The sequence below is a fragment of the Myxocyprinus asiaticus genome, chromosome 11, assembly GCF_019703515.2.
Source record: "Myxocyprinus asiaticus isolate MX2 ecotype Aquarium Trade chromosome 11, UBuf_Myxa_2, whole genome shotgun sequence".
NCBI lineage: Eukaryota > Metazoa > Chordata > Actinopteri > Cypriniformes > Catostomidae > Myxocyprinus > Myxocyprinus asiaticus.
The window spans coordinates 20664224-20682038 of record NC_059354.1 but is presented as its reverse complement, the minus strand read 5'-3'; the positions used below and the strand labels follow the sequence as shown (position 1 = coordinate 20682038).

At 41.9% G+C, this 17815-nt stretch overlaps 1 pseudogene; it reads right to left on the bottom strand.

Moving 5' to 3' along the window:
* Window positions 1-5930: 5930 nt before the first annotated feature.
* On the bottom strand, window positions 5931-17547 carry LOC127447792 (histamine N-methyltransferase-like; annotated as a pseudogene).
* Between the last annotated feature and the right edge of the window lie 268 nt (window positions 17548-17815).

Genomic DNA, 17815 nt, shown 5'->3' with positions numbered 1-17815 from the left:
GCAGCTTATGAATACTTAAGACAGCAAAAAGCCTCGTCTTTATAGAGTTCTATGGTTACACACCCTAAAAAGCTGTAGTTAATGTTAGTTAATAAAAAATACTACTGTTCAATGTTAGTTCATGTTAGTTCATAGTAGTGCATTAACTAATGTTAATGAATGGAACATTATTGAAAAGTGTTACCATAGATTGTGAAAATGTATATTTTATTTTATATTTGTTTTTCACAATTTAACCACATTTTAGCCTTTTTGTATCTAAAAATAGGTTGTATCTAGCACACGTCTTATCTCTGGTAGGTGAACAAAATTTATGCCAACTGATTGTAAGTTTGAGAGGTAGAGCTTTAAAAGAGACTATAGATCGCTCCCATTATAATGAATGAAGCCGTGCAAGTCATTTACATTTAGTCATTTAGCAGACACATTTATCCAAAATGACTTACAAATTAGCAACACACAAAAAATAAATCCTTACCTTATCCGCAGATCACGGAGAAAGCTTCATTGAATGGCTTCATTTATTATAATAGGAGTGATCCAATATTCCTGATCAGTGGTGTAATTTTGATATTGTGGGCCCCATTGCACAGAAACTGTCGGGCCCCCTGCTTGGGGTTGTTTTTCATCACCCCTCGGGCCTGCGGTTATTTTTAGGTTTCTTTTGGTCGTCCGTTGCGGGTCCCCTCTCACACGGCTGCCCACCCTGCCCTCCCTCTAGTTACGCCCCTGTTCCTGATCTTTCCACTGAGGAAATAATTGTAAGCATCTAAACTACGATACACTTTCATTGCCTCTCTCACATAGATGCTCAGTACCAAAAACACATCTTTATAAGTCACTTCATGTAAAGGTTTGATGTTCTTTGAGAAAATATGTTAACTCAGAGCCTTATTTAAAGGATCTGGTAATGATAACAGGAGTGCTCCTAGGCCAGTATCATTCGAATTCTTTTGTTATTGTTTACATCCTAGAAATGGTCTATACATGGACACTTTCCTTGGCTTTAGGTTTTCAGACTGTGACATTTATATCCATCAGACATCGTAGTATTACTTGGAAGTAAGTGATTGAAAATAAGTAGTTTAAATAAGCATGGGCTTGTGTCAATGTTGGCATGGACAATCTTAGCCTGCCCCCCACCCTGCAAGAAGAAATGGAAACCTTTTAATAATTGTCTGGAAAACATTTTAGTCAACATGAAACAGGGTTTTTAACCCATTTTATTACATACTGTGACATATTTATAAATAAAACAGGAAATTCAATGAGAAAAAAAGACCTGAATGCAAGTTGCTTTTTATGGACTACACCCCTTTTCAAACACTACTGGCACACACTTTTGAGGAGGAAAAATGGGGCTTCATCTTGCTAGTCATGTAAACTGATCATCCCCAACATTAAAACCACTGGTGAAGTGAATAACATCAATTATCTCGTTACAATGGCACCTGTCAAGGGGTGGGATATATTAGGCAGCAAGTGAACAGTCAGTTCTTGAATTTCATATGTTGAAAGCAGGAAAATGGGCAAGCGTAAGGATCTGAGTGACTTTGACAATGGCCAAATTGTGCTGGCTAGACGACTGGGCCAGAGCATCTCCAGAACGACAGGTCTTGTGGGGTGTTCCAGGTATGCAGTGGTTAGTACCTACCAAAAGTGGTCCAAGGAAGGACAGCCGGTGAACCGGTGACAAGGTCATGGGCACGCAAGGCTCATTGATGCGCGTAGGGAGCGAATGCTAGCCCATCTGGTCTGATCCCACAAAAGAGCTACTGTAGCACAATTTGCTGAAAAACTTAATGCTGGCCATGATAGAAAGGTGTAATGGATAATGCAGGATAACGCACCCTGCCACACTGCAAAAATTGTTCAGGAATGGTTTGAGGAACATGACAAAGAGTTCAAGGTGTTGACTTGGCCTCCAAATTCCCCAGATCTCAATCCAATTGAGCATCTATGGGATGTGCTGGACCAACAAGTCCTATTTATGGAGGCCCCACCTCGCAACTTACAGGACTTAAAGGATCTGCTGCTACCATCTTGGTGTCAGATACCACAAGACACCTTCAGAGGTCTTGTGGAGTCCATGCCTCGACGGGTCAGAGCTGTTTTGGCGGCATGAGGGGGACCTATGTGATGTTAGGTGGTTTTAATGTTGTGGCTGATCAGTGTATATTTTCCATTGTAAACCTTGCTTGAGGATTTTTCTTCTGCACTGCTATCCCCAGGTGAGATATTTTTCAGATTCTATCATGTGCAGGGAGTTTGGAACAGTGTGAGGGAGAATGTGATTCTACAGGGAAGGATATTAATTCAAGAAGTGTTGGGAACACCTTTTGCATTCCAGTCTACTTACTATTTAATCAGTAGGCATGTCTAAACTGTGACATATTGCATTATTTTTTTAATAAACTTAAAAGTTAAACTCTCTTCATACATACACATTGTACTAGTGTCCAAAGCAACAATGTCAGATTCACTGTGCAGTGAGGTTTTCAAAGATAAGATGTTTGGTATATGGCTCATATAAGACATACTCAAACTTAAGTTGTTTACGTCAGTTTTAAGTGATGTTTTATTGTTATGTAAGAAAGAAATACAGGAATACTGAATGAAACAATATTCATGTAAAAATCGTACAATACTGTAAGCAAACACGAAGGGAATGCAGTGTGTGGTTATGGGGGTGTGGCCGAGTGATGTCTGTGGGGAGCGAGGCAGAGAGAGTGAGTATGGTAAGAACTGACACCTGTGGGAAATCACCTCTAACAGCTGTTTTGTGTTTGCAGTGAGAGTGGAGAGGGATTTAAAAGGGCAATCCAGACTGCCGGAGGAGAGAGAGAGTTGCACGGAGCAGTGTGTTCGTGTGTGTGGAAAGTGTGTTGAAGCTGAGAAGCATTTTGAAGTTTGTGTGGGAAATGAAAACACACGTTGAATTGTTACCTGTCTCCCGCTTCCTCCTTGAGAGACTTGAAAGAACCTAGTCAGAGTGGTGCTGAAACCCAGGAAGGATACGCTACCATGATGTCCTCGCCATTGGAAGATGTCTTCAAGTCCCTCGCCATTATCCACCAAGCACAACACCAGGCCATCGTGGAGCTGTGGATGGAGCAGGAGAAGTGATTCGAGGTACTCCTCCAGGCCCAAGTGGAGGACCGGTGGGTGTTGCAGAGCTTGCTTCCCCAGGAGGGGGCTTCAGCCGTAACCCCAGCAGCAGCAGGAACCCATGTGGCGCACGTGAAGATGACACCACAGGACAAACCGGAGGCCTTCCTGGAGCTCTTCGAGCACACAAGTTGGGACAAGTGGCTCGAGCCCCTATTATTTGCAGGTCGAGTGGTCCCTCAAGCCTCCACGGGGTTCTCCCTATTTTAATTATTGTATGGGCGTTGACCGCATGGCGTGCTCGACGTCCTATGGGAAAACTGGGAGGAGGGACCTTCAAACAGCAAAAATAAAATTCAATACGTTCTTGACTTGAGAGCAAAACTCCACACACTGGGGCAGTTAACACAGGAGAATTTGCTCCAGGCTCAAGACCGTCAAAGCCATCTTTATAATAGGGATACACTGCTAAGGGAATTTGCAACGGGAGATAAAGTTCTTGTATTACTCCCTACATCAAGCTCTAAATTACTCACCAAGTGGCAAGGGCCCTTTGAGGTCACATGTCAAGTCAGGGAAATCGATTATGAGGTTAAACAAATGGATTTACCACCTCAACCTCACTAAAACCATGGAGAGAGGCAGTCCCCATGACTTTGGTTATGGTGGGTCCAGAGAGGGTGGAGCTCGGACCGGAGGTGAACTTAAAAGCCACCAATCATGTCACCCCAGTCACTTGCGGAGACCACCTCTCACCATCACAAGTTAGGAAGGTTGCCAGGTTGCAAGGAGAATTCTCTGACGTGTTCTCGCCTCTTCCCAGTTGTACAAATCTCATAGAGCACCATATCGAAATGACACCAGGGGTAGTGGTACACAGTCATCCCTACTGGTTACCCGAGCACAAAAAAAAAGTAGTTCAGGAAGAATTAAAGGCCATGCTAGATATGGGGGTAATAGAAGAGTCCCACAGTGACTGGGCCAGCCCGGTGGTGTTAGTTCCGAAGAGTGACAGCTCGGTCCGGTTCTGTGTGGATTATAGAAAAGTCAATGCAGTGTCTAAATTTGATGCGTGCCCAATGCCTCGGATTGATGAACTGCTCGATCGGTTAGGCGCGACTCGCTTTTATTCAACACTGGCTTTAACGAATGGATACTGGCAGATCCCCTTAACTCCCATGTCCTGTGAAAACATGCATTTTCCACACCGTTTGGCTTACACCAATTTGTCACTCTTTCGGTTTGTTCGGGGCCCCGGCTAAGTTTCAGTGGCTCATGGACAGAATCTTCACACCGCATGCCACTTACGCCGCTGCCTATCTGGATGATTATTTACAGTAAAGATTGGCAGCGGCACCTGCAGCATCTGAGGGCTGTCCTGAAGTCGTTGAGATTGGCGGGACTCACAGCAAACCCTAAGAAGTGTGCAATTGGATGGGTAAAAGTATGGTATCTGGGCTTCCACTTGGGTCATGGACAGGTGCGGCCCCAAATTGATAAGACCGCAGCAATTGCAGCCTGCCCGAGACCTAAGATCAAAAAGGAGGTGAGACAGTTTCTGGGGCTGGCTGGCTATTATTGTAGGTTTGTGCCTAATTATTCGACCGTCAACAGCCTGCTGACTGATCTTACTAAAAAGGGGGCACCAGATATGGTCCAGTGGATAGAGCTGTGTCAGCAGGCATTCACGCAAGTGAAAGCTGCACTTTGCGGCGGGCCGTTATTGCACTCTCCTGATCTCTCACTCCCTTTTATCTTGCAGACAGATGCATCAGACAGGGGGTTGGGGGCAGTACTGTCCCAGATGGTAGAGGGGAGGAGCACCCTGTGCTGTACATTAGTAACAAGTCACAAACTTAGAGACTAAGTAAAGCACAATCGAGAAGGAGTGTTTGGCCATCAAGTGGGCGGTCCTCACCCTCCGGTACTATCTGGTGGGATGTGCTTTCATCCTCTGTTCGGACCACGCCCCGCTCCAGTGGCTCCATCGCATGAAGGATGTGAACGCACGGATCACCTGTTGGTATCTAGCTCTCCAGCCATTTAAGTTCGAGGTGATCGAGATGGGGGGTGGGGGGTTGTACAGTACATTAGGTCAAGTTATATCTGTTTCATCAAGTACTTACAGAACATACTGTAGTTACTCATACAGGAGTTTTTGATTCAGAGTCACACAACTCCCTTTGTGACCCATCACCTACACTGACCATAATTTAAACTGTATGATGTAGCTGCAGGCAAAACAATGCATTGTTCTACACTGTTTTCCTTTTCCTGTCTGTTCACCCACAACAATATCAATTCAGTAGACCTTTTGACATCATTTGGTCTCTAAAGCAAATCGATAGGTTGGTGTAAGAAACAAATTGATAATTAAAACATTTTTAACTTTAAATCATTGATTCCACCCAGTGCTGTATATCTGTTTGAAATGAACTAACTCTCGTGTGACGTTCATTCCTCTGTTGTATACAAAGCACGTGAACACGTCATTGTGCTTACATCACTGATGCGTCAACTGCTGGTAAGTTTTAATTATCTATTTACTTTTTGCACAAACCTATCGATATGCATCAGAAGACATTAATTGATTGACTGGAGTCGTGTGGATTACTTCTATGTTGCCTAAATATGCCTTTTGGACCATCAAACAGCCAGCAGCCTAATGGCACCCATTCACTTGCATTGTATGGACAAACTGAGCTGAAATCTGCTTATAAAAATCTTCACTTCAGTTCTGCTAAAGGAGGAAAGTCATACACATCTGGGAAGTAAATCATGAAAGGATTTTCATTTTTGGGTGAACTAACCTTTAAAGAATGCTACAGCTCAACCACTAGGCCTCCCATGTTGTTGTTGAAGATGATCCTACCATCCACCTCTTTACTGCAGTCAGGATGTCTCAGTAAGTCCAGCACTCCTTTCTTCAGGAGCATTCTTACTTAACTCTATCACCTCGGTAAGGAAATCTAGCAGCAGTTCTCCCTCCTCGTCTCCCTCTGTGAAGCACTCTGTGATGTCCATCTGGGACAGAAGCTCATAATTACAGTAGGGAATGCCATTGGCATTTAAGAAACTCTTTATATCTCCTGTAGTGACACACTGGATGATCTCTGTGTTACAGAGTTGGGCTCTAGAAGTCCTCCATAATTTTCCCCATCCACTATCACCTATGAAGACACAAGAATCTGTTAAAGGAATATTCCGGGTTCAGTTAGCAATTAGTTTTTCAACAAACGTATCAATTCACTTCAGAAGACATTACTTGATTGGCTGGAGATAAAATATGCTTTTTGGACCGTCAAAAACTGTTGTCCATTCACTTGCAGTGGATGATGCTAAAAACCTGGGATACTTTCCTAAAAATCTTAAATCATGTTCTGATGAAGAAAGAAAGTCATATACATCTTGGATGGCCTGAGGTTGAGTAAATTATCTGCAAATATTCATATTTGGGTGAACTAACCCTTTAAGAGTCACTGTCACTGTGTGAAATGTAACAGTATAGGGTTGCTCATTATTGTAATTGTATTAAAGCACGTAACTTTATAAATAATTTACCTCGCTTGGAAATGTTATTCTCTTAAATAATCAAACTAATTAACTGCATAATTAAATATCTAGTTTTGTTTTTGTTTTACGATCTATTATTTTTACACAATTACTGCTTTTTTCATCAAATGTGCTTTTAATTGCAATGTTTCATTTACACAAATTCATCTGTGGATAGAAGTGCAAGTGCAGGGTCAGTGAAGACTACAGTATAATTATGCATTAGGCTGTATATTTTTTTATTTTTTTTTATTTGATATGTCTATTAAATATATAATGAGGTTTACAGTATTGCAAGAAGGCTTATTGCAAGTGTACAATCAGACAATGAAAGCACTTACATGGGGTACAATTTTACATTCACTGATCAAATGGAAATTTGCTAGCAAAATGATACCGCGGTGACAGTAATGTAGCACAACAACAAGGCTGCGATGCAGGCAACAGCATCCTTGGGTGTCAGAGAGGAAGATGAGGATGTATGTTGTAGAAGAGGAAGGTGGGAAGATGAGCCAAGATCGACAGTTTTCCCCTTAATTATAAAATCTCCATTCTCTCAGAATTTAATTTGTAATGCAAACATGCAACCACTGTGTACCAACTACGATGTACTGCACATAAATCAGTGTAATTTTTGTATTTATGCTGATTTCTATTTTATTTTTTAAAACTTTTTATCATACATTATTTGTACTTTTTATAACTTCCTAATTTATCTATTTTCTGCCTTCATTTTAAATTATATCATTTTATATTATTATATATTATATAATAGAAATAGGCCTATGCAGTTTGTATAAGCAAACCAATATAATTATAATCTATCTAAATATAAATAAACTACATTAAAAATAAAGTATCACTACTACTGTCTAAAGTGTAAGAATCTGAACATTAACTATATTAAGAATTTGAACATTACCTATATTTATTGTAAGTGTAACTTCACAAATATCCTGCAAGTGCCTGCATAAGTTTATATCCAACGGTGCTCTTAAGCGCTCTGCAATTACCCCAGAGCAGGGATGGTCAACTTTGATGGGGCGAGGGCCAACTTTTTTTTCTCCATTCTACCAAGGGGCTGGATTACAAATCCGCAATCTAACAATGTTCACCCCTTTACTCAATTTCCTCATTATTGTGGGTAATCTATGCACAACTAATGCAATGTTCTTTTAAAGATTTTATTACATATATTAACATTTTTATTTAACAATATTTATAAAAACGAATATAATTATTTTGTAACTTCCGTTTTTACTAAAACATGCCATTCACATGTACAAATTCATGTTCAATTGACAAGCAATATACTTCAGACATAGTTTTTCAAGAAAATGTATCTAATTTGCATTGTCTACATTTGCAACAGACAAACACACAAATGAACAGACAAAATTTTTAACCCCACCTCATAAAACAGCTTATAGGTATTAGTTAAAATCTAAATATTATCATCAATAACAACATAACATTTCAGTGCATTAATACAAAACATTTCAGCACCACAACATACACACACAAACCAAACAGCCCTGTGCGTCAGAGAACATTCTCTCTATTCCCAAGACTTTTCAACAATCAGTCAGGCATCTCAATTGCGCATTTCTTCAAATGTTCTCCCTCTTATAACAACTTTTCCATTTTTCACAAGCACGAGCGAAACAGCATTAGATGTCTTTGGTGATTCCTGCACTGTCACAGATTTCGTAAAAACTTTTATGCCTTTTACCCTTGTATTTTATTTACGCTTTACATCTGTGAGGAGAGCAGCTCTGGTGTATGTATCTCTCATACTGTACGCCTCTTTGATCACTTGATCAATGGTGTATTTGCGAATCAAACTGAAATCTTTAATGACAGATTTCGTATCCAGGCAAACAAAAGACATGGGTTCCACCTGCGTACATTAACAATAGTGTTGTGTCGCTGACAAGCTGAGGTAAAATTGAGCTCAATTTACCTGATAAATGATGAGCAAGTGTAAGATGATCCCAGAGTGATCAGCAGGTCTGCTAAGAACAAGCGACCTCTTCTGGTCAATAGTTGTAATAACATCATAAACTGAATGCAATATTTACATAATCCCTTTTTCAAATAAATCCGACGGGCCATATTCAACGATACAGAGGGCCGTATATGGCCCGCGGGCTGCCAGTTGCCTATCTCTGCCCCAGAGCATTTGTGAATCGATGACCATTTTCAAGTACTACTTAAGTTACGATGACTCTGGGAAACAGGCCGCAAAACTAAGATGCATCATAAGATGGATTCTACTATCTACTTAGACTTACGATGCTTTTGGGAAACGCAGCCCCGGTCGATCTCAGTCTGTATCACGCACGTGTGGGGTCTCACTCACGTTTTTTAAACTGATGACAGTAAAGGGAGAGTTTTCGGGTTTTGCGATGAGATCCGACAGCTTGCCCGTATCTCTCGCATGCCTGGTTCATGCTTGCGGATGAAGTCTTCATTCTTCGTACAGTATATCAGTTCCCGTGTTTATTATGAACTGCACATACATTGTGCACAATGAATAAGCGTGCACTGCTCCATACAATCAGTTTCTGAGTTAGGACGTGCAGTTGAGTCGAGCGTGTACCTCCTGAAAATGTGTATGCCAATTTTAGCCACAGAAAGTGGCGAAAAACATTGGCGAATTTTCGCCCATTGTACAAAGGTTCCTGGGTTTGTTCCTGGCAGGCAGCAGATGCCCCAACCTTGCCCCCACCCTAATAGGAGCCTGTAAAGCTGAGTAGCCTGCCAGGAACAACTCGGGAAACCTTTATCCTATTGCGCAAAGTTTTAGGGAGTAAAAAAAAAAAAAAAAAAAAATGTGTACTGCATAATTTTTTTTTAACGCCTTAAAAAAAAATTATATCACGTGTTAAACGTGTTAAATTTCCCATCCCTAACACACCAACAGTCACACACACACACACACACACATATACATATATATATATATATATATATATATATATATATATATATATATATATATATATATATATATATATATATATACACACACACACACACACGCACTATGTGCAAATAGCCCATCTTGTTGGCAGAGGCTATTTACACTAACTCCACCCACCACTGCTCAGACCAAACTCAAGACATCTATGAAAGATTTATATGCTGATCAAATGAAGGTGGGAATATTTGTATTTTTCTTGATGGGGCATAGACATTAAACTGGTTAACGGGTTAGACATTTAGTGGATTAAGAGATTTGATAACTAAGTGACTATTTGTGCTCCAATAGTCTGGTGGAAAAACATGATTTTATGACAAACTGCACCCCATGTGGAGCTGTAGTAGCTCTGGGTGCAACAACAGTGTGTGTATGTGCTTTCATGCTGGAGATCTGGGTTTGAATCCCACCCTTTGACATACATTTTCCCATGTCTCTACTCTTAATATTTCCTATAATACTACTTCTAGTAATAAATAAAAGAGATTCCTCGCAGTGATTTGGTCACAGTGAAGGTCGGGAGTTGAGAGAAGGATTTGATCCAGATAAAATTAACCATGGTTTTACTGTAGTAATTTTGTAGTAACAATGTGTTTTGGTGAAAACTATATAGTTCTGATGTACTAACCATGGTGTTAATACAGTAACATGTTGTGAATAGTAGTTCATAGTAACCATGTTTAATATTGTGGTTACAATAATTTTACTAGAAAAATACCATATTGATACTTTGGTTACTGTAGTAAAACCATGGTTATTGTGTGGGGTTGGTGTAGGGTTCTGTGGGACTCCAAATAAACACAATAAAAATGCTATAGTGATGCCACTATACTGTATGTTAGTATTTAAAACAGGGGTGTAAGAGTATCTGCCACTATATATAACGCTAACACTATTTGCACTTAGTGAAAATAGCATCTGTCGCTATTTGCACTTAGTATAAATAGCATCTATTGCTATTTTCACTTAGTGTAAATAGCATTGTAACAGGTTCGAGATGAAGGTGTAAGGAGGAAGACGAGGCGGCAAAATCCAGCTAAAACAAAAACTCACTTTTCAGCTCAACATAAGCACACACACAGTCGGCTACGTCTCTCTCTCTCTTCACTGGCGTCTGGCTCGCTCTTAAATCCATCTCTAACTCTCATTGCAATGACACCAGCTGTTAGAGACAATCATTGACAGGTGATGATCCTCACCGTTCTCATCTCCTGATCTCACTCTCCATTCACAAGCCAGCGCTCGACCACACCCCCATCACCACATACCCCCATAGCCCGACTCAGGCTGGGGAGCCGGCCTGCCTAGTACTCCCCCCCCCATTTCTGGAGAGGAAGTCTGCAACAACCATCTGTACCCCTGGCCTGTGGACCACCTCGAACTTAAACGGCTGAAAAGCCAGATACCAATGGGTAATCAGAGCGTTGGTATCCTTCATGCGATGGAGCCACTGGAGCAGGGTGTGGTCCGAACAGAGGGAGAAATCCCATCCCAGGTGGTAGTACAAAAGGGTGAGGACCGCCCACTTGATGGCCAGACACTCCTTCTCAATGGTGCTGTACCTCGCCTCTCTCGCTGAAAACTTCTGGCTGATGTACAGCACCTGGTGCTCCTCCCCCTTGACCACCTGGGACAACACGGCTCCCAACCTCCTGTCCAACACGTCGGTCTGTAAAACAAAAGGGAGGTCAAAATCAGAGTAATGTAACAATGGCCTGCCACAAAGCACAGCTTTCACCTACATAAAAGCCTGTTGGCATGGTTCCGTCCTCTGGACCGGGTCTGGGGCTCCCTTTCTAGTGAGATCAGTCAGTGGGCTGGTGACGTCTGAATAATTAGGCACAAACCTTCTATAGTAGCCAGCCAGTCCCAGGAACTATCTCACCTCCTTTTTGGTCTTGGGTCTCAGGCACGGCGCAATTGCTGCTGTCTTATCAAACCCCAGATACTGTACATCCACCCATCCAATTGCACACTTCTTGGGGTTTTCCGTGAGCCCCGCCTTTGCAACAACCTCAGAACATCCCTCAGGTGCTGCATGTGCCGCTGCCAGTCATTACTGTATATAATGATATCATCCAGATAGGCACCGGCGTAAGCAGAGTGCGGTCTGAGGACTCTGTCCATAAGGTACTGAAACATAGCCGGGGCCCTGAACAAACCAAATGGAATAGTCACGAATTGGTGTAAGCCAAACGGTGTGAAAAAGGCAATTTTCTTGCGGGACATTGGCGATAAGGGGATCTGCCAGTAACCCTTTGTCAAATCCAGTGTCGAGTAAAAGTGAGCCGTGCCCAACCAATTGAGCAGTTCATCAATATGAGGCATTGGATATGCATCAAATTTAGACACTGCGATAAAATTTTCTATTATCTACACAGAACCGGACCAAGCCGTCGCTCTTAGGCACAAGAACGACCGGGCTGGCCCAATCACTGTGGGATTATTCTATTACTCCCAGATCGAGCATGGCTTTTAATTCCTCCCGTACCACCTGTTTTTTGTGTTTGGGTAAACGGTAGGGACGAATGTATACCACTACCACTGGGGTTGTCTCGATATGGTGTTCTATGAAATTTGTGTAACCGGGGAGAGGCAAAAATACGTCAGATAATTTTTTTTGCAATCTGGCAACCTCCGCGAGTTGGGATGGCAAGAGGTGGTCTCCACAAGTGACCGGGGTGATTTGATTGGCTTTTAAATTCACCTCCGGTCTGAGCTCCTCCCTCTCAGTAACTACTGTCGCCAACATCATGGGGACCACCTCTCTCCATGGTTTTAGGAGGTTGAGGTGATATATCTGACGTGCCCCACCCCTGTCTATTCGCTTAACCTCATAGTCGAGTTCCCCGACTCGCTGTGTGACCTCAAACGGCCCTTTTCACTTGGTGAGTAATTTAGAGCTCGATGTGGGGAGTAATACAAGCACTTTATCTCCCAGTGCAAATTCTCATAGTCGAGTGCCACTATTATACAGTCGGCTTTGCCGTTCTTGAGCCTGGAGCAAATTCCCCTGTGTTAGCTGCCCCAAAGTGTGGAGTTTTTCTCTAAGGTCAAGAACGTATTGGATTTCATTCTTACTAGTTGAAGGTCCCTCCTCCCAATTTTCTCGTAGGTCGTCTAGCACACCGTGTGGCTGACACCCATACAGGAGCTCAAATGAGGAAAATCCAGTGGAGGCTTGTGGGACCTCTTGAACTGTGAATAACAGTGTTTCGAGCCTTTTATCACAATTCTTATCAACGTCGTGAATGAACTTACAAACCATATTCTTCTGATTAAATCGTTTGACCAAGTCGTCTGTTTGAGGGTGATAGACGCTGGTACGAATCGATTTAATCCCCAATAATTCGTACAGTTCATGTAGTATACGTGACATAAATGTAGTGCCCTGATCAGTGAGGACTTCTTTTGGAACCCCCACTTGCAAGATAATTCTGAAGAGTGCTTTTGCAACAATACATGCTGAGATGTTGCGCAGAGGCACTGCTTCTGTGTATTGTGTTGCATAGTCCACCAGAACTAACACAAAGCAATGCCCACATACTGTCCGCTCTAATGGCCCGACAAGGTCCATGGCAATTCTTTCGAAGGGGACCTCGATCGATGGCAGAGGGCGCAATGGTGCTTTTGGGGTGGCCGGCAGATTCACCAGCTGACATTCACTGCATGTCGTACACCACCGGTGAACATCCTCGTGAATGCCCGGCCAATAGAAATGGGACATTATATGATTCAGTGTCTTTTCCTGCCCCAAGTGACCTGCCATCGGGTTATGATGAGCCGCCTGGAATAACCAGGCTCTTTGGCACTAAAAGCTGGGTTGTATCTTCCTTTGTTTGAGCATCCTGCGTCACTTGATACAACCGATCATTTATGATAGAAAAATACGGAAATGTGAGTGCAATGCCTGGCTGAAGAAGTTGACCATCAATTATTTTCACTTGGTCAAAGGCGTGCTTAAGGGTTTCGTCTTGCATCTGCTCCAGAGGAAATTCCCTTACAGGGAATCCCCTAAGGGCGGGGGAAGTCAAGACCTCCCTTGCGTCATCTTGACGCGGAGCTGACGCAGATGTCCCTGGCAACACCTCCCCAGTGAGCGTATCGCAAACCACACACCATGATACTTTGTTGCAGGATCCATTCACACACAATCCCCTCATTAATGTTGTAAATGCTGGCCAATCAGTAACCAAAATCAGTAGAGGGGTGAAGCGGGAGCTAAACATGGCCTCAACCTTATGCTTTTGTCCCCGGAATTGAATAGTGACAGTCATTACAGGATAATTGTGGATATAACCATGCACACACCTCACCTTCAATCTGTGACTAGAACCTAAAGCCTCATCTTGAACCAATTATTGATGGATGGAGGTTTAGTTACAACCCAAATCCACCAAGGCCTGGTATGTACCCCCCTTAATACTCACAGGTATGTGGTACATCCCAGCTTGATCGGGGGCAGCCTGTGGCACATTGGGGGCCTGGACTAATGTCCCCACGGGCTCCCCACATCATCAGCAAACCTGCCCATACTTCCTGCCTGTGCCCATGGCGGTGGATTAACCAACCTGGGAGTGAGAGCGGAGAGGGACAGGGGAAACCAGTGGGTTGTGCAGTCCCCAAAGCCAGGGAGCCAGTTTGGGAGGATGAACAAGATGGGAGGAAGGGGAGGGAAGAGAAGAAGGGGAGACAGGAGAGAGAGAGAGAGAAAAGGATCCTGGGGCTTGCCAGCTGCTGAATAAGCCACCATATGGTCCTCTGCCAGCTGGATGGCTGTGTGGACCATGCTGCGTAATGGCACTGGACCCACTCCACCGTCCCTCTCAGAAGCCGAACAATAAACTGCTCCAGTACCACCAGATTGATCACAGTCCTGTTGTCGCATCGCTCAGCCAGCAACCACCTCTGGCAGGCATCCCAGAGCTGCTGGTCGAAGGCAAACGGGCGGCCGTGCTTGCCAAGGGTCAGCAAGCAGAAGTGTTGGCTGTTGCTCTGGTGTCTGGCCAACCCATTGCAGGATGGCTTTCTTTAAATCAGCATACACCAGGAGGTTCTCTGCTACACCACAAATTGGGCTTCCCCAGACAACAGTGGTAACAAGCGGACCGCTCACTGGGTGCTCGGCCAACTGCATGCCCCCGCCGTCCACTCAAAGAGCTCCAGGAAGGCCTCCGGATTGTCTTGGGGCCCCATCTTGATGAGCGGAACATGGAGCGGGGTGTCGCGGGGTCCGGGGTCACAGCGGTAGCCCCCTCCTGGGGTAGCAAACTCCAGAGCACCTGCCGGCCCTCCGCTTGGGCCTGGAGGAGCACGATGAACCGCTGCTCCTGCTCTGCGCGCAGTTCAAGGAGGGCCTGATGCTGTGACTGGTGGATGCTGGCGAGGGTCTTGAACACTTCCTCCAGAGGTATCCATGGAGGCGTTCTTCCTCCTTGTTCCCGGGTATTGGCACCAATGTAAAAGGTTCGAGATGAAGGTGTAAGGAGGACGGTAAAATCCAACTCAAAAAGGTATTTTATTTTTATAAACAAAAACTCACTTTTCAGCTTCGTGTCTCTCTCTCTCTCTTCACTGGTGTCTGGCTCGCTCTTAAATCCATCTCCATCTCTCATTGTAATGACAAACAGCTATTAGAGACAATCATTGACAGGTGATGATCCTCACTGTTCTCATCTTAGTGCAAATAGCCTCTGCCATATATATATATATATATATATATATATATATATATATATATATATATACATACATACATACAGTATATGATAAATCATATAAAGTAGTTACATGCTTTGACACACTGCAAAAGATTGGTAGATCAGTGTTTCTCAATCCAGCTTCACCAGGCCCCAGCACTGCACATTTGGGATGAGTCCCTTATCTAACACACCTGATTCAAGTCATGGCTTGAATTGGGTGTGTCAGATAACTGAACAGATCTCACTTACAATCATATACATAATGGAGGTTGTAGACTTATGAACCTGACACCAGGATGATTAAGAGTTTTCCATCTTTGTCTAACAGACCCTGAAAAAAATGAGACGGTGGCCTCTGGATCTTTGACACAGTATAGCATCTGTTAAATACATATGAATGATTTAATATACAACAAATACAATACAACATATCTGATATACAGACTTCAGTCATTTAATTTCAATATGCAAATGATTTGCTCAAACCTGTATAATGTGAATAAAGTCCATCTTTTCCCAGGGGTTTTCTCCTGCCAGTGTTTTTCGAATTCAAACATTTTCATCTCATTCCATTTAAAGTTGATATTAGTGTTCAAGTTCAAGTCCACCTTAGTCGAGTCTGAGTCAAGTCCGAATCTTTAAACAACCGAGTGCGAATTGAGTCAGAGTCCAAAAGGGGCCCCACCAGACTCAAGGCCAAGTCCATAACAGGCCGAGTCCGAATGAATCTGTTCATGTATCTGAATTAAAATTGTAACCGTAAACTCAACTTCAATATTTTAAGCTTATTTTAACCTTCATAACTAAGAAAAACAATTTGTCAATATAAATGTAACAAAAACACCTCTGTTGCCTTTCATATATATATATATATATATATATATATATATATATATATATATATATATATATATATATATATATATATATATATATATGATTGGTATCATGCTGAACAAACTTCAATGTGGTTTCAGAATGAAAGAATATGCTTTAGGTGTATGAAGACAAAACTGTCCTTCAACACAATTCTTATTGCATTCTGTTGACATTTCAATTACTTGTTGCTTTTTCCCCTCCACTCAAACATAGAATAAAGAAAGTGAAAGCTGTGTTAGTCATTACAACCAAGGTTATTATGTTTCGAATTTTAATTTAGTTTTTATTTCTACTTCATTTTCAATTTGTCAATTCAATTTAATTTAGTTTTATTTAAAATTATCTCTATGTTAAGAAATAATAGTTTTCTTTCTGAATCTTTTTTCTCTATCTGCCGACTGATTTGGGAAAATACAGTACATACAAATGAGTCCACATAGTAGTAATTAGCACTCACTGAGAAGTTACGTCTCACGATTTGACTGCAAATGCTACATCCAAAAACACTGGAAAAGCCCACTGATAATATTAGGGCCATGTCATCACGGACATGATTTTCTATTTAATTTGCAGGAAACCGCACAATGCAGGGCAGTTCTGCGTGCTGCTCGTGTACCTAAATCCCTGATGCGTCCATGTGCATCTCGCAGCAGCCGCCGCAGAAGATAAAAAAATCAATAATAATTGATATTTGCTTGAGCGGGTCTGCAATCAGTTTGAAATCTTTAAATACCAACCAAAGAAAATATCATTGAGCTATTCTTTAACCGCAAAAACATGGAGAATAATAATTTTGAATCATAAATTTAACAGAATTGTCCTTCAAAGGTGTCAGAGATATAGGCTAAAAAAAGACGTGCATAAGTTACCTGGTGGTTTACAATAAAAGTAAAATAAACATTTAAAATAAATATGTAGCAACCAACTAAAATCTCGTAACATGAAGATTAGCTTCATACACAAACTCTGTCATTGAATAATACATTTATTTTATAATCTATAATTAAATTATAAACAATACATTTCACTGCCCAACATATCCTAATATTTTATTGTGCATGGTTGAAAGTTGTGAATGGTGGACAAATGCTGTAAAAGAATGTATTTTAAGCAGCTCGTCAATGCTTTGAAAATAGTCAATCAATAATAAATAGGTGCTGTTTATCTGTTTAGAGTTGCTGTCTGCTTTAGCAATAACACTTTATTTCCCCGACCATTTAAAAAGTTACACAGTTAATTCATCAAGCTATTATTGGACCAGTTCAAGCTGACAACACTGCGTGGACCACAAGAGGCTACAGAAACCTACATGTGTAGATACATTACACCTAAAAAGACATAATATCCAATATTAATACTATTTTTATGTATTTTTATTTCGATATGCTGTTTTTAACCACCATGAAACCGCAATGCGAGCACCGTCTTGGCTGCACAAATGCCACATGCAATTTTATTGCATAACATGTAAAACTGCTTTGTTTAGTTTCTATTACATTGGATACATTCCTGTCTTTATGTTTTCGCATGCCAGCCAGAGTGCATTTCTGAAAATTCTAGGCAAATTCTAGGAAATTCTACTTTGAAGATG